The sequence below is a fragment of the Atractosteus spatula genome, unplaced genomic scaffold (assembly GCF_055471065.1).
Source record: "Atractosteus spatula isolate fAtrSpa1 unplaced genomic scaffold, fAtrSpa1.hap1 Scaffold_51, whole genome shotgun sequence".
NCBI lineage: Eukaryota > Metazoa > Chordata > Actinopteri > Semionotiformes > Lepisosteidae > Atractosteus > Atractosteus spatula.
Genome location: NW_028296881.1, coordinates 91,263 through 109,987, shown reverse-complemented (window position 1 = coordinate 109,987; position 18,725 = coordinate 91,263). Strand labels below are relative to the sequence as shown.

The following is an 18,725-nucleotide window of genomic DNA, read 5'->3' as shown; positions in this document are numbered from 1 at the left end:
GCGAGCCAGTAATAAAAAACTACTTCGCTCAATCTCTGCTGTCACTATAAACTCGGACGTGATGTTCCGCAGATGTGCAGTGTGTGCTTTTCCTCTTGTTGTATTCAAGAGTACTCGCTGTGTGAGCTCCTCACTGCGTTTCCTTTACTTTTCCTGTGATTATCTACGTGGAGTGCGGTGACAAAATAGTCTTGAACATTTTCGGTTTGTGAAAGGAAACACTAAAGAAAATACAAGTGATGAACTTTTAAAATAACCACAGTACAGCTAGTAGAGGGAATGATAAAAGATGGTTTAGAATGACATTCACAATAGAATACAGCTAGAAGAGTGGAAGACAAAATACGAATTATAATGAAATCCACAATACACTTAAGGAAAACACAAACGCCCGAACAGGGACTTGAACCCTGGACCCTCAGATTAAAAGTCTGATGCTCTACCGACTGAGCTATCCGGGCTCTGGAAAACAAACGACCCTGTCGGGATCCTCGTAAGTCACATGTCTCTTCTTGTGCCGAAGCGCAGTCATACCTGACCCGTCTGGAATGACCACTGACAGACTTTATCCAGAAGCGACGGCACCTCACCCAGTAGAATGAGTGAGAAATACAGCATGATATGGGGAGGTAAGGGGCTCCCACAATTAATCTTTCCTCACATTACTGATTTTTTCAATAGCATTTTGACCTTTTTTCACATTCAGATTTTTTCGCATTTAATAAGATCTTTTAATCAACAACATTAAGAAAGAAAACAAATGTTTTCTTTCTTAATGTTGTTAAGAAACATTTCAAGATGGCGCCGTGTTAGTGGCAGCCTGCTACAGCAGCTCTGTGTCTATTTGTTGTCTTTTTGTTTCTTTCAGTTAGTTAATGCTAGTGTGTTAGTGTTTTTTCCTCATACCTTTGCCGGCAACTAGATTTGCGATCACAACATGATGGATACTAGGAAGCTGAGAAACGTTTTCTTGCTTTTTCTGATACTTGGACCTCTGTGGCTATCGAGTTGCAATGCCGATAGCCACAGAAGCATTGTCTACACGCGGGACCAGCTGATCGCGCTAGCGCGTCCGGCTCTACCCACTGGAGAGAAGCCATCGGTGCCGGAGGAGCTGAGGAGGAGAAGCCGTGGCTGTAGGGCTGGTGCGACGCGAAAGGCGAAGAGAAGGAGATTTAAACCCTACCTTCCTTCGATCATCATGGGAAATGTGAGGTCCTTAGTGAACAAGATGGACGAACTGGGAGCATTGGTGAGAAGCCAGAGGGAGTATCGTGAATGCAGTATCATGTGTTTCACCGAGACATGGCTGCAGGAACTTATTCCGGACTCGAATGTTACCATCGGCGGCTTTCAGACGGTGCGGGCGGACAGAAACACCGAGAGCGGTAAGAGGAAAGGAGGGGGGCTCGCGGTGCTTGTAAACAACAGATGGTGTAATCCTGGACATACTCATGTTAAGGAGCGAGTCTGCAACCCGGACATCGAACTGGTAGCCGTAGGACTGCGTCCGTACTATCTGCCGCGGGAGTTTACATGCGCCATCTTTGTTGTTGTTTACATCCCACCTACGGCAAATGCAGAGGTAGCGTGTGACGTCATAAACGCAGTCACAGCCAGGCTACAAACAAAGCACCCAAGCGCTTTTATAGCTATTTCAGGGGACTTTAACCACGTATCCATTTCCACCACTCTGCCTACTTTCCACCAGTTTGTTAAGTGCCCGACCAGAGAAAACAAAACACTGGACTTATTATATGCCAATGCTAAGGATGCATATAGTTCCACAGCCCTTCCCCCCCTTGGCAGATCAGATCACAACCTTGTCTTGCTCACACCAATATACACGCCTATTGTCCAGCGCCAACCTGCGACCATGAGGACTGTGAGGAGATGGTCTCTGGAGGCTATGGAGGATCTTCGTGGTGCTTTGGAGGCCACCGACTGGGATGTGCTGTGCGAACCACATGGGGACGACATAGACAGCATGGTGGACTGTGTCACTGACTATATTAACTTCTGCGTAGACAACACCATCCCCACCAAAGACGTACACTGCTTTTCCAATAACAAACCCTGGATTACCAGCGACCTGAAGGCTCTTCTGAATGACAAGAAGAGAGCCTTTAGGAGGGGAGATAAGGAAGAGGTCAAGCGTGTACAGAGGGAGCTAAAGCAGAAGTTAAGAGAGAGCAAGGACGCCTACAGGAGGAGGGTAGAGGATAAGCTGCAAAGGAATAGGGTGAGAGATGTATGGAGCAGTATGAGAGAGATCACTGGCTTCAAACAGGCTGGGGGTGCAACAGAGGGGAACCTGGAGTTGGCCAACGAGTTGAACCAGTTCTTTAACAGGTTTGATTCTGGGTCCTCTGTGGCGCAACACCCATCCCCCCACAGCCACACGCTCCCTAACCCTTCACAGCTGCGACTGCCCAATACCTCCTCCATCCCCCCACAAACATGGCCGCCTACAGCCACAACCCCCGACGGCTACTCACCCACCCATCCCCCACAGCTGCCACTCTCCAACACCTCCGCCATTAACACCTGCAGCACTAAAAGCACTATGAGCACCAACCCCCAGGCCAGGCTGACCATCACAACTGACCAGGTGAAGAAGGAGCTGAAGAGGCTGCACGAGGGTAAGGCCGCAGGACCAGATAACATCTGTCCCAGAGTTCTGAGGGCCTGTGCTGATCAGCTGAGCGGAGTGCTCCAGCAACTGTTCAACCTGAGCCTGCGCTTGGAAAGAGTCCCGGTACTCTGGAAGACATCATGCCTGGTCCCGGTACCAAAGAAAGGGCGCCCCTCTGTCCTCAACGACTACAGACCAGTTGCACTGACTTCTCACATCATGAAGACACTGGAAAGGCTGGTCTTATCCCACCTGAGACCCCTGGTCAGCTCATCACTGGACACCCTACAGTTTGCCTACCAGCCCAGTGTTGGTGTGGAGGATGCGATCATCTACATGCTGCAAAGGGCCTACTCACACCTGGACAGGGCTGGCAACACTGTAAGGATCATGTTTTTCGACTTCTCCAGTGCCTTCGATACCATCCAGCCCTTACTTCTAAGGAGGAAGCTGGAAGAGATGCAAGTCGATGCCTCCACGACCTCGTGGATCACTGACTACCTGACAGGCAGACCACAGTCTGTGAGACTTCAGAACTGTGTGTCTGAACAGGTAGTGAGTAACACAGGGGCACCTCAAGGGACAGTTCTTTCTCCATTCCTCTTCACCCTCTATACTTCGGACTTTAAGTACAACTCAGAGTCATGCCACCTGCAGAAGTTCTCAGATGACTCTGCAATTGTGGGATGTATCAAGGGTGAGCAGGAGGAGGAGTACAGAGGACTGGTCAGCAGCTTTGTGGAGTGGTGTGGGGTAAACCACTTGGAACTGAATGTTACAAAGACAAAGGAACTGGTGGTAGATTTCAGGAGGAAAAAGGTCAAACCTACTCCTGTCTACATCCATGGGAGTGGCGTGGAGATGGTGGACTCGTACAAGTACCTGGGAGTGCACATCGACGATAGACTGGAATGGTCTAAGAACACCGAGGCCATCTATAAGAAGGGACAGAGCCGACTCTACTTCTTGAGGAGGCTCAGGTCCTTCAATGTGTGTAGTAAGATGCTACACATGTTCTATCAGTCGGTGGTAGCGAGTGCCATTTTCTACGCAGTGGTGTGCTGGGGCTCGGGGATTAGAGCAGTAGATTCCAAAAGGCTGAACAAGCTCATCAGGAGAGCAAGCTCTGTCATTGGGTCTGACCTGGACTCCTTGGAGGTAGTGGCTGAGAGGAGAATGATGTCCAAACTAGAGGCCATCATGGACAACTTCTCCCATCCCCTCTATGACAGGTTTGCAGGAATGAAGAGCACGTTCAGCAATAGACTGATTCATCCACGGTGCAACAGGGAGCGCTACAGGAGGTCATTCTTGCCGTCTGCCATAAGACTGTACAACGCATCCACCTTGCGTCTTGGCAGAGGCAACATCGACAGTGACCTGTATCTGGATTAAACGCATCTACACATCTACTGCTACATCTGTTCTCTTCTTCTTCTTTTTCTTTTTCTTTTTCCCGTTTACAACCACTTTCTGTGCAATATATGCCAGGGACCTGTGCAATACATTTATATTTATATCTACAGTTACATCTATATTTATATCCATATGTGTGATATGAGTGTGATATGATTTTCTGTGTACTGTTCTGTTCTAGTTTGTTCTTGTGCGTCTGGACTGTGAGTAACTCTTGTATTGGATTGTATGTATTGTACTATTATTATATAATTCGTTACATTGTGGCTGTGTTGTGTGTGTTAAGCTGCTGTTGCACTGCAATTTCCCTCACGGGATCAATAAAGTATCTATCTATCTATCTATCAAATGGAACATTTTTTGGAACAACAATTTAAAAAAAAACCTTTCAATGCCTTGGTTCTATAACTGTGCACACCCTTTATAAAGGGAGTTGTAACTATGTTGAAATTTAAAGAGCATTTCTGTAGATAAAACAAAACATTTTCTCTGCCTTGATGTTAAGCTCAGGGAGCCTGCCTTTTAGAAATTCTATCTCTAAACACCCTGCGCAGCCTCTCGAGAGACTAACAAATATTGTTTTGAGAAATTGGCTCACACACCGGAAGGCACTAACGTTTCTCTTCGTTAGAGTATGTGAATAACTGTTTAACCCAAGATGTTTGTAATTGTGATTTTGTTAAAATTCAATAAATCGTCTATCAGCAGCAAGAAATTACTATGAAAGTAAGATTTTTTTTATATCATAAACTGTAAGACATGATGAGAGTTTACAGGTCGTATCCTTCGCTTTGTCTTTTAAATTAAGCGTTCAGGATTCAAACCTGTGTTCGGACTGTTGTGTTTCTTGAATTTCTTATAATCATCAAATGTCGTTGTTTAGTCCATCAGTTTTTTTCTCAGTTGTACAATGGAATTCGCGCAGCTTTCAGCTCAGTGCGGAGTCCAGAGGGAGGACTCGCTCGCTGAATGATCTCTCAAGAAATCCTGGGTGAGATTTAAAAGGTGTCTTCTTCAACAGCCACGACACGACTGAAGACCTCTGGATTTCCTGAATATAACATAAAATTAGTTCAAATCATGTGGTAGTTAACAGAGCTAAATGCTTTAGAGGTGCATTTAAAACAGCAGAGCAACACCATAGCACTTCGAGTGTGCCTGAATTTAATTGTGTAAATCTGGCTCTCTATGAACACGAGCAAAGAGTTCACATTCAACAGAAGATTGCGATGTGAGCACAGTAATATAAAGCACCTAAAGATACCGGGACTTCATACATGCAAAGCATGCCTTCTATCACTGAGCTAAATCCCCAACAGACCTATCAATGGAACTGACTTAGAGCTGTGCTGATGCTCTCTGAACACAATCCACCACTCACGAAGAATGCCTACAGTTTCCCGCTTTCGCGTTTCCTTTACTACAGAGTAAATTCATAGGAATGAAGAAATAAGGAAGGAAAAATAATCGCATCGAAACTTCCAGAGACTGGGTAAAAATGAATCAGTTATTTTTTATATCCAGTCACACTGTCATCAACTGTGGGCGACGATGATTGATTTATCGACGGGTGAGTGCTTTTTTTACCTCCTCACTCGACTACCTTGATTAAACTACGCATAGAACAACAGCAGTACTGATGATTTTCATGGACCGACTTGTTTTGTACAATTCGAGTGATAAAGCCCTGTCTGCAAATATTGTAGAAGAACGTAAAAGGGCGAAACAACGCTCCAACCACAGGAATGGTAACAGGAAGGATCATGTTATTTAATATGTCTTTTGGAGATGCCTTGTCAACGCACACAGGCGTTAGAGCTGGAAAAATAATTGATAGTGGTGTTTGTAAACAATCATGGAACATTATTTCTAAACCAGGAAGAAAGGAGCAGACTTAAAATTTAAGAGACAGAAACGACACCTTATCACAGCTAACATTAATTAAAATGACATCACAATAAAAGAGCGGAGCCTTGAGTGAATCAAATTAGTTTTCATTGGACGTCTGTCTCTTCATAACTTTGTAGGTGAGAGGGAGGATTGCGGAAATGTGCCGGTGTTTCTCAGAAGTGCGTTGGTGCTATAGGTGCCTTCTAAATAATTGAGCCGGGTTTGAATCCCGGTAAGTGCATCCTCAAATCTTTTCAAGAAAATCTGTGATCCGGTAACATATCTTTTGAAACTAGCATTCAAGGTAGGATACGTGTTCTTAAACACCAAAACACTCAATAAGGAAAAAGCAGATCTCTGTACACAAGACGGCAGTGCGATCTTAGAATTCCTGTGTTGTTGACGGATTCAGACTCCTTCTCAGAGGTCTTTGCTAGCCAAATAACTTTGCAGCTGAGGAAGAGCACCACGGAAAATACCAAACACAACCAGCGAGCGTGCTCTTAATGCAAGGAGCTGTTTTTTTTTTTCCTCGCAATAATCATTATTGACCAAAAACAGCAGCACAGGTAGGTCGCATTTGTGATTATGTCACTTCTCTGCTTCAGGAGGTCAATAAAAGACTCTGAAAGTAGTAAAGCAAAACTGAACTCAAAATCATATTAGGAATTCTGAGCGATATATCCATACAGATAACCCAATAAGAATGTTGAAATATTTGAATATCATCTCTCTATATATTTCGCTGCTTTTTACCCGGAGTAAAACTATTGGATTGAAGGAATGCTAACCGCTGGGTTAAAATGTATAGTTGTTATTTGGAGAAATCTGTAAACTCGTGATCTTATATGTTTTAAAAGACAGCACAGGAAAAAATGACAGTGCTGATTATTTTCCAGAGACGGAGCACTGATGACCTATCCGAGCTGATTGATAAAGCCCACCCAGTGGATACTCTAGTAGAACGTCAAAGAACATTCACCTTTGTATCCAAAAAAAACCACAGGAACAACATCAGGAAGCAAAATCAATTCCCCTTTTAAATCTTTCCTGTAAGGTATGCTATGTGAATTCATGAAGTTAATCCTCTGATCTCTTTTGACCACGAACAAAGTATTTCTGATGGAGCGCTATGTTCTAAGATTTAATAAGCTTTACCCCTGCCAATGATTCGGCGTGAAGAATTAAAAGTTTCACAGACAAAAGCAGCTCACCACCACAGCCAATATTAAATGTACGTGCCGGTACACTATCATGTGCACTGCCTCAAAAGTGATCTCGGCAGATGTTGTTCCCTACATAAAGCTGAACATGCCAAAGAGAATTTATGTTGAGAAAACAAAATATTTTTTCTGCCTTGATGTTAAGCCTGTATTTTAGAAAGTCTATCTCTAAACACCTCCCGCAGCCTAACAAAAAGCGCTTTTACTGATCGTATTGCATGTCTTAAAACACTAACATTTGGCAGTGGTGGGATTCAAACCCACGCCCCCAGGGAGACTAGAGCCTAAAATCCAGTGCCTTAGACCGCTCGGCCACGCTACCTTCCTCCATCCCTCTCTTCCTCACATTGTTGGCTTGGATCTAATGATATCATGACATGTGGAAGTGACTGCACCTTTATCTGCCGAGATGCTTTCAATACCACAAACACTACTTTCACCGGCACAAACAGCAATAATGAGGGAGGTGGGATTCATCCTTTGTGCTGTTTGTAGGGGCGCAACTCTACTGTGATCTACTGACTTAAAAAGCAAAATTCAAAATCCTCTGCTACTACTGTTGCTTTTTTCATAGTTTCTTCAGATCCTTCATTTGAACGTCGATTTTGAAGGATATTGATGATAATACCACATAAATTGTGGTTTTCTTGTGATTGCCAATTTTATTCAAATACCAGCCTTTTTTACAGTTCCTTGCGTGTTTCACAAGGTATAATATCCCCCTCGCATCCTCAGCTAACATATTTTAAAATTACAATAGATTATACAGCATGCATGTTTACATTTATATTAAAATTAAAGTAAATATACCAGAATACATACAGTACTAACCCAATAATTATTGTCAGGTTCTCCAACAAATCTGCGTTGTTATTTTAATATGTTTCAGCTGAGGGTGCAACAGGAGTATAAATGAATTTTCCCACCAGCCATTCAAAGACCTTATTCCATGAGTGAACATTATTTTCTCAGACGTTGCCGGCATTGGACTTTGCCGGTGGTATTGAATTATGTCCACAACTATTGTAGTAGTTCCTTCTTGAAGTTCGACACGTGCAAAGCACTCGTAATATCATAGGTGTTAAAGTTCGCTGAGTCTATTCGAGTCATGGTGTGTATCCCTGCCTATCATTGGGAGACGGGTAGCTTTTTTACACTCAGATTCCAATCTTCAATGCTTTGTGTGAGAGCTTACATAACTTTCATTTTCTCACATTTTCTGACGACTGTTCCAAAGGGGCACCCTGTCAATTCTGGATACTTTTCAAAAATCTGCCTGCATGTTTGATTAATGTCACTTCATTTCGAAAAAGTTCAATATTGATCATAACTAAAGAAAATAATGATCACGAACAAAAAAGGGATAAAAATGCCAGTCGATCTTGAATCACTGCTGGGTGACACGGACTTCTGTTCTGATATGGTTGTACGAGAAACAGGAGGAATCGCCAATCTCCTATAGAACATGAGTTGAATCAGGAGTGAGCCATTTCGTATACTCATGCATATGTCAACGCCTGACCTACATCGTAAAACTAACATTAAGTTGTCAGAGACATTCATTTATATACAAACAAGAGACAGACCAAGTAATAATTCTACATTAGTTCAGGTGGGTAAACCTGAACTAACTAACTAACAAACCTATTAATAATTCTACATTAACGTGTCCTACACTGATCAGACTAATTGACATGGTCTGATTCAGAGCCTGTGCAGTTCGTGCTAATTACAACAACGACAGTTCTGAACCCTCATCACCGAACTGAGCACAAGTTCAGCTGTTCTCCAGTTTTGTTAGGCATGGTTTTTCATTGCAGTTCAGAGCTGGAGCTGATCTCCAGACAGTACAGTGTTTTGGGAAAAGTTGTCGAAATTCGCATGAGGCTGCAGACAACTTACCCAAAGTGTTTTCTATAGCTTTCAGGTGCAGTTCATTTATATAAAAGAATGTAAGTGGTATAAACGCAACAAGCCAGACGGCAGTCGAACCTATAATTTTCTGACGGGAGGCCTGCCGCATTAGTCATTACGCCACTGACTCTGCTACTGTAGTGCTAAAAAAACACGTTTTCTACATTTATGTCTGTTTAAAAATCACTAAAAAAGACAAAGGGTTTGTGTGTCGCGCTAAAATTCCGCTTCATTTCGAATGCAAATAAAAACCGTTTTGTTCCAAGAAATCATAAATTTGTCACATCCTTCATACTATTCTTCTCTCTTGTATTAGTAAAGCATTTTGATTTAAACTGAACAATATATGAAAGGGTTCATCTATACACTTACACCTAATAAGTATACGAATAAATACTCGGAAGAAGCCGCAGCTCAGGTATTAGAGAGATTTAAATCGGATCGGAGGATTTAGAGTCCAGACTGCAAACCGACAGCTGACACAGGTCTTTTATAGAACCGTTTTGATTTTCTCTCCTTTGTCCCCGGGGCGTCATTGTCCTGCTCTCAGCCGAACCCGACACACGTCTGGTTTTTGTCGCTGGGCGCACACCCTGCGGTCCATGTGGGTCCTAATACCCCCAGTACAATGACGGAACACTAAATTGTAAACAGGTGCCGTCCTTCGGGTGAGACGTAAAACCGAGGTCCTGACTCTGTGATCATTCAGGAGAATGGTGGTGGTGGAGGGGAGTCCCCATTACCTGTAAAGCGCATTGAGTGGAGTATCCAGAACAGCGCTATATAAGTGTAAGCAATAATGATTATTATTATTATAATGTAAAATGCAATAAAAAATAAAAAAATATCAAACTTTGATTCAAAATAGATTAATGTAAAAACTGATAAAGCTTATGCTTTTTTCAGGGCTATATCTACTTTTTTTTAAAAAAAGCGAAGTCTGTCGCGATTGTGAAAGTTAGAGAAGGTGTACCAGCGGGTGCCTTCATATCGCGAGCGTCAGTCTCGCCCGTAGCTGCGAGAAGGTTAAAAGCGCCCGAGTGAGCTGTCTTTCGTCAAAGTAATTGCCGGAGCAGTAAGACGCAGGACACCATCCAGCAGCTGTAGACGATGTTCGGGGAAGAGCTAATTCTGTTTTTAGCACAGGGAGTGAGAATGAGCTCAGTCCGGCTCCCAGCACAATCCATCCTGGTTTGGTTACAGTGCGTCTGAGTCTCTTTGGATCGTAACGTAAAAAAAAACAATTGCTCACATCTTGTGACTTCCACGACAGAAAGGAAAGGTATTACTTAAAAAAATCAGAACTGAAGATTTGGATCCTGGGCCTCAATTTGATCAAATTATTAAAATGATAATTATCAAAATATCTGACTGTGTTTCTGCAACATTTCGTGCTCAGTACGCCATTTTAGTCTAAAACAGTCACAACGAGGGCTTTACACGCTGTCTGGGGTATTTTCCCCTTTTATATTTTTGCCACTTTATATCGAACCTGTTATACTCCCAGAAGGGCACAGTAGCTTGTACTTAATAAAAATGTACAATTCACCACTGGTATAAACAAATGTGTGCCGTGTTTGCCTTTGTAAGCATTTGTTTAAAAAATAAGTTCACAATACGATAAAAACACAGAAAGCATACTTTATAATACAACTTTATAATACAACGATACAAAATCAATACCAAATCATTATGCCAATTAAGTACCTATCCTTTGAAAACAGAGAACACCTTTATATCTACAAAAAACTTGACATTTGTATGTATTTTTGAATTACAAAGCAGACAGTGTAGTCCCTTAATTCAAAGATCAGATCTTGGCCAAAACAAGACAATCAGACGTGGGCTGAATTCGGAACAGGAGCCTCTGCTTCGTCGTTTATTGAGCTTTTGATCAATGTCTGAATGAAACAGATTCGCTTTTTTAACTCTTTGCTTAAAGTACACAAAAAGCACCTTCCTTCGAGCCAGCGACCTAAGGATTCCCTGCTGATTCCACTACACTCCTCCGCTCTACCAACTGAGCTATAAAAGGGATGTCAGTATGCTCTTTGGCACATACTGCCCAATGTAGTGAAATGTTTCCAACTCGTTTCCTTAGTCTTGTTTACCTTGAATTTAAGCCACGAACCAGGATTCTACTGTATAATCTTCCAGGGATATTATAAAATGTTTGATCGGGCATCAATCATTCCAGGCGGAAATTGACTCCTTTTTTTTCTCGAGGGATCATATTAAACATTTCATTAGTATCGAGAGGAGGATCACCATGAGACACAAAACAAAGAGTTTCTTTCTGTCTTTATTATAAAGTAGCGTTTGTTCTACATTAATAATATTTTCGTGGAAATAAAGAAGTTGTAAATTTTAAAATTTATATTTGAATCGAAATGTGGTTTTGAGTTAAATATTAGCGTGTTCATGTAATAAGTTTGTGTTTGTCATTACTATATATATATTGCCATGTTACTAGAATTTGTAACTGAAGTTTACTAGTTGTGTTTTTTTTTATCATGATTAGACATTTGTTGATTACAATATTGTATATAATCTATAATTTGAACTACATATTTTTCAGGTGTGAATAATTGTATATTTTAAGAATACATTTCTAAAATAAATCATTGGCTTTATTTACTAGTTTCTACACCTATAAAAATCTTTCTTTGATTTATAATAGACCTTTAACTATATATGTATTATAGTCTTCTAAATTTATCCGTATAATAGAACTCCAATCATTTATGTATAATAAACATATAATCATAGATGTCTAATTGACGTATAACGATATACGTATATTAGAATTTCATTCTAGACCAGTTACGGAGCACATTTACACGTCTAAGGTATGCGTTTAATAGTCGTATATTCTACATCTTTTGCCCACTGGGATGTGCCGATTTTAACTTAGCAAACCAAGATACACATTTTCTAATGAAGCCTTAATTAAAAGACAGTTTGTTTCTCTAAAGCGTGTTATGTAAAAAAAAAGAGAAAAACGAAAATATATGGATGACAATCTTTCAAAGCTGAAGATTTTACTTTTGAAAAATTGACATTTTATGTATGCAGATGCATTCGCTGGTTTTAGAACTTTACTGTACTTCCTGAATCATTTTCAGTATTATAAAGTGGGTGTAGATTTTTCTTTCAGGTTAGGACGCGAGTGTGTACATGTGTTTGATTTTCGTTTCACTGATTCTCATTGAAGATTTGGGAATTAACGACGAAAGAATGAGTTGCCTCGGAAAGCAGAAGGTTTGGTTCTCAACGATATTGAAGACACGCACATGTAGAGCAGCGGGTGATGTTTTGTACTATAAAAGACCAAGTGCTCAAAGTGACGTCTGCGTTTACCGTTTAGACTTTTCATCTCGGGCGCACTTTTAGAAAGCAAAAATAGAGCAGTTGTGTTGAATCGCCACCTGACAGCTGTCAGCAGAGTGGCGCAGCGGAAGCGTGCTGGGCCCATAACCCAGAGGTCGATGGATCGAAACCATCCTCTGCTATGTGGACTTTATGCATGATTGATAAGCACACCATCAATTTAATGAAATGCATTAAAACTGTTTTTTTCTCTCGTGTGTATGCAAGCTTTACACTTAAGGTACTCTTTCATCTTTACCAATAGCAGATGCCCAAGTGTATCTTTGGTTGTTCTGCGATCCTTCATAGTTTCCTCAATTCCTTCAAATGAACATCCATATCAAAGCAATTATGTATATATATATATTACAATTAAGGTACATATTAAAAATATCAACGCACATTTGTATAATGCTCATTTAATAATGATTGTCAAGGATTGTCAAGTTCTCCAACAAATCTGTGTTCTAATTTTAAAATCTTTTTGCTAAGGATACAACGGGTGTATAAATGAATTCTCCCAACAGCCAGTTAAAGAAAAATCCCACACGTGAAGATGGTTTTCTTGGACATTGACTTAGGTACTTAATTGTTTACTTGTTGTAGTTGCACACAAGTAAAACACGAAGATTTCCTGCAACATTCAAGAGGGTTTGCGAAGAAATCCCTTCAATTTTAAGCGGAGATTATGTTTACATCATCACAATCTGAAGCGCATCCCTGAGTGCGTTTGACCCACCAGCCCTTTGTTTAACAGCTGCACAAGGACACATTCCCGTTGCTTTTCACAAATCACTGGCATTTTATTGCAGCATTTCTTCTGTCCTGAGAAGCAAGATTTGTATTTTATCTTTCAGAAGTTGTATGAATTTCTTGAAGTTCAGAAACAACTTGTTCCAGAAAAGAAATGAACACTTGCTTCAAAGTAAATCAAGACGTATGTGTCTCTTGCTGTATGTGCTCTTATCTGTCCATCTCTCTCTCCTCTTCTCTCACTCTGGCAGTCTGTGCAGAGTATCTGAAGGAGATGTAACACCACTTGGAAAAGAAGAAAAATTCTCAGGAAAAATTCTCAGGAAAATTCTCAGGCAGAATAAAAAATCATTATTCTCTTCTCAGTCAGATTCACAGCTCAGACTCACACTCAGACAGGATCTCAACTCCGTACTGCTCTCTATCCTCACAATCCAGAACCAGAAGATATTCAGACAATCAGTGCTGCTACATGAACAATATCAGACAGAACAGCCTGGACCTGTCACATTTCCCTTTTTTATCCTTCCTCCCAGCCCTCTTAGAGACATAAAAGAGCTCCTGGTTCTCCTCTCTGTGAACTGGGCTCAGGGGTCACTGATCTGGCAGTTGTGGGCTCTGATCCAGGTCGAAAGCAAGAAGGTTTTATTAACGCTTTCCAGGACTTCCAGCCCTTCAGTATTACTTTCTTTACTGTATGTCAGCCTCCCAAAATGTTTATAAATGTTTTATAACACATATGAGTATGGAATTATCTTATTATTTATATATAGTATTTATGTAATAAACACCAATAGTGACTCTATGATCAGTATATTGATTATTTGTAGCCGATGATCCGATGGTCGTGTCTACAATAGTGACCATTTGACCAGTCTGTAGCTCTGAGCAGTGGGACTCAGATCACACAGAAGACCTGTCTGTGTGTGATTCCATACCAGCCCTGGGATTCAGCTACTCTCACAAATGTCTCATAGACCGTCTTATAAATTTACAATTTGATGAAGTCATGTAACAGTTTTACAGATAATTTAAATAATCAGACAGCAGTTTTGCCAGTGGATACATCTCCACATGGGGGAAAGAAACTGAAATATATGTGCTCACTGTAAAGTAGGAAGAGGTGGTCAGACAAGCAATACAACTTTGCAGGTAATGTGAAGTGACATTGTTTTATGTCAATCAGCTCACAGATTTCACTTCATGTGCCTTAAGCTGTGCAATTTGTATGGTTGTTGAATGAGATTGATTTCTTCACAAGCCCAGTCAATTGCCAGTGGAGAGCTTGCCGACGCACACCTTCATGAAGACTCTCTTTAAGATTTCATTGTCACGTCGCCTCCGTTGCATACAATAGTAGCTCCGACACTAAGAGAAAGGATGAGAAATGGCGTTTTTCAAGCGATTGCAGTGTTTGTTTGACTGAGGATCCTTGTGTGCTGAACTGGCCTCTGAAGAAAGTGTAGTGCAGTAAAACAGAAGGTTTGTGTCACTCAAGATTGTTACAGAACAATACAATTACAATACTTTTATGAGAGTAAATATTACTGGTGCATCACAGTTCTTATAATGGTGAAAACAGGAGCACTTCCTCTACATTTTTGACTGAAGTATTTAAACGGAAAGAAATACTATCACTATGCAATTCATAAATGCAATTGAGCTCCTCTAAATGTTCTAGTCTGATGAAACAATGTATAGAATTAGGTGACAATATCGGAATTCATTCAAATGCACAAGATTAATTTTCAGCAACAAAAAAAGTGCTTGGAAATATTTTACAAGAATGAAACCTTACATTCACCTAAATAAACATTCACCCTCTACATTAGCAGAGAACAGTAGGACAGAAGGTTAGTGTCACTGGACACTGCATCAGAGAGGCCGATCTCTTCTCCCTCATTATGCAGGCTTACCCAATCATGATGAACTGTCCTCCAGCGATACTCAGCTGCCATCATCGACTCAGACGTCATGTACATATCATACCTTAATATAGCACTGCGTTACAATAATTTGATCAAAACAACTGGTGAAAAAAAAAATCAAATATTTCTTTCCTTCTTTTAGTAGATAAAGACTTTGTCCAAAAAAGAAGCATTTATACCTTTACTCTCCTACCAGCCCTTACAAGTCACCCAGTTTTTAATTTAGAGCTGGATTAAAGCTCTAGTCTCTTTGGGGGTGTGAGTTGGAATCCCACTGCTGCCAAATATCTCCAACTATCTCAGTGTTAAGAAGCAAAAAAACACACATTTGCTGCAGAAGTAACAGGAGAATTTGTGCCATTCAGCCTTATAGCGTGATGTCATTTTCTCATGCTCATTTTTAGATGCTTGTGATTGAATCTATGATTATTATGAGTGTGCCCTCCATAAAGGTAGAACATATATAACGTGCCAAGTTTTCAGAGAATCATATTAAATACAGGTCAGAAGAAGGTGACAAAGTGTCTGCTAGACAGTTCAGCAATTTTAACGGTGTTCTCTGTTGTTTAGGTCCAGAATGACACCCGTTACAACCAGGAAACACACAGTGTCAGGCATCAAAAAGACTTCCCAAAACCCTGATCCTCTCCTTGATCCGGTAATGGCATCCAGACATTTCCTGCAACAAAGCCAGGATACAGTCTTCAACAACACGAGTGAAAGGCTAATTCCCAACCTTTGCAATCCTTTGCAAAGAAGGACCGCATGTGCTCAGTGTTAAATGCACTGTTCATTATTATTAATAATAATAATCTTTGCATTATATAGGGGCTTTAAAGGTGGCATTTCAAAGCGCTTTACAGAATGAAACCAATAAAGTTAAAAAATACACAAGATAAGCAGGATGAGAATACACAGTTAGAGGAGACAATAGATGGTGGTATTAAATACAGTAGGAACAGAGGGGTAAAGAATAGTTCATTAAAGGCTCTTCTAAAGAAGAGGGTTTTGAGTCTGGATTTGAAGGAGTTTAGAGAAGGTGACTCTCTGATATCCTTGGGGATAAAGATCCAGAGCTTTGGGGCAAAACAGGAGAAGGCCCTGTCACCCATAGAGTGTAGATGGACTGGGGGACAGATAAGAGAACAAATTTAGAAGAGCAAAGGTTGTGAGGTGGGGAGTAGGGCGATAACCCAGACAGGTACTGAGGTGCCAACCCATGGAGAGCCTTATAGGTGAGCATGAGGATTTTGAAGTTGACAGGAAGCCAGTGCAAGGACTCCAGGACAGGAGTAATGTGATCACAGTCCAGTGCTAATTTCTTTCTTGTGGCTGCTGGTTCATTTTCAACTGTGGACTCTTAAGAAGTCCTTTATTTGACTTGATCAACACCAATCCCTAGAGGATTTCGAAAGGTTGAATCAAAATGATACATGACTCTGGTGGGACTCGAACCCACAACCTTTTAATGACTTCATTCTATCAAGCCCTAAAAGTCCAATGCACTCTCATGGTTTTTAGTGAGGCATCTTAACCAGCTAAGCCACGGCGCCAAACCTGCTAAATGTTATCCACAACTTCAAACACCTGTTAGAAACGGGCAACTGCAGTGTTACGCCTGCTGGCTCAACAGATAATCCTTTTCAAAGTTTAAGGAGAGGATTTCTTTGTTAATTCAATTAAAAGTTTCAGAAATGCTGAACGATTGATGTGTTTCCCGCGCAGCGCTGGCTCTCCTTTGCTTACAAATATTTTTTTTTACACCAATTTACTCAACTACGATTTTTGCTGAGCATTTTGTTTGATTGCTTCCTATTGTATACTGCACTGATTTCTGTATTGTTCAATTTCCCTGTTGATTTTAATTTCTTGTTTTCTAAGACAATCAGACCAGCTGTTCTGACCTTACCTTGCACTGGAGCCACTCTTTTCTTTCCAAAGGCATGGAGAGAGATGCTACTGCAGGCAACACCCCATGAGAAACATCATGAGCATCTGTAAAAGCTCTCTACCTGCCCGCTCCCCACACCGACGTGTGTGAGCGGGGATTTAAAGGGACATTCTGAAGTGTAGAAACATTTTATCGTTACGTACTTTTCTGTGCAGTTAGTTCTCCTTCAACTCCGCCCAACAACAGAGGTCGTTTTTAATACAGGAGTAAAGGCACACTGCACATCTGCAAAACATCACGTACAGGTTTAGGGAGAGCGACATCAGTGATTGGAAGGTAGGAAGTTTCGGGTCACTTTTTATTATAGATTCAAGCAGCCCTGAATACCTTTTCAAGAAACATTTCAGAATCCCAGTCACATCCAGTATGATTTCTACACAGGTCTACAGTATACAATCAGAATACTGTTTGTGCGTTATATAAAACACACCGCCCAAAGCATTTCTAAAACAGTTACACGTTTCTGAATGCACTCTCCTTTATAAATCAAATAAAAGGTCTGAAGCCTGCTCCAAAAAAGAACTATATTCAGAGCTGACAAAAAAGTGATAGGAAACATCTCGGAAAACGAAGGTGCAGTCATTTCCACGCGTCTCACAAGAGCTGAACCCACCTGGCGCTCTCTGAAAAAGTAAGGTGTTGGGAGCGTGGCTGGGTGGTCTAAGGTGCTAGTTTTGTGCTCCAATTTCTTTGCTGGGTTACGTTTGAATCTCGCCTCTGCTAAGTATTTGTGGGTTAAGACCTTCCTTCTATTGCGAGTTCAATGGGTAAAAGCTTTGCTTGACAGTCTGTCGAGAGACTGAACTAGGTGTTTCAAGATAGTCTTTGTCAGCTTAACATCAAGGCATAAAAAAGCCTAATTTTGTCTTCCCAACAGCAAAGCTCTTTGGTCCCTTCAGCGTTATGCAGGGAGCAACATCTGCCGTGATCACTTTTGAGTCAGTGTGAATCGTAGTGTGCCGCAGTTGTTTTTAAAATTGGTTTTGTAGGCATGGTGCATTTGTCTGTGAAACTTGAATGCTGTGCTTTTTCACGCCTAATCATCGGCAGGAGCAAAGCTTATTCAATCTTTACGCACAGTGCTCCATCAGAAATACTTTGTCCAAGTTTTGAAGAGATTGTGGGATTCTCTGCACACGTTCACATCGCGTACCTCAGACAACACCACCATTCGATGAGAAATTGATTCTGCTTCTTGCAGTTGGTCCTGTGGTTGTGATAGTTACAAAGTTGCACTTTCCTCCACGTTCTGCTATAGTATTCACTGGGTGAGCTTCATAATTTGGCTCAGAAAGGTCAACTGTGCTTCGGAAAAAATCAGCAATAAGTCTTTATTTTGTCGGTAAGTATGGCTGTCTTTTAAAGCACATGAAAATCACGAGTTTGTGGATTTCTCCAAATAGCAACGAATTCAGTTGTGCAGTGCTTTACTGCTTTCAGAGGGTCTTTTATCGCCGCTGCTGTAGTAGAGAAGTGACATAATCACAAACGCAACCATTTGTGCTGGCTGTTTCACTAAGTATTAAGCTTTTTTAACTATCACATGATTTTAACTAATTTAACATAATCTCCAGGAGAGCACCTCGCACTGCTCACTGAGCTGATGTATGTGCCCATTTCTCAAAAAATTAAATATCATCTGAACT

The 18,725-nt window shown here is 41.1% G+C and overlaps 1 non-coding gene across 1 annotated transcript; it reads right to left on the bottom strand.

Moving 5' to 3' along the window:
• Positions 1-388: 388 nt before the first annotated feature.
• trnak-uuu (transfer RNA lysine (anticodon UUU)) lies at positions 389-461 on the bottom strand. Its single transcript has one exon. It is a non-coding gene; the product is annotated as a tRNA-Lys (tRNA).
• Positions 462-18,725: the final 18,264 nt, after the last annotated feature.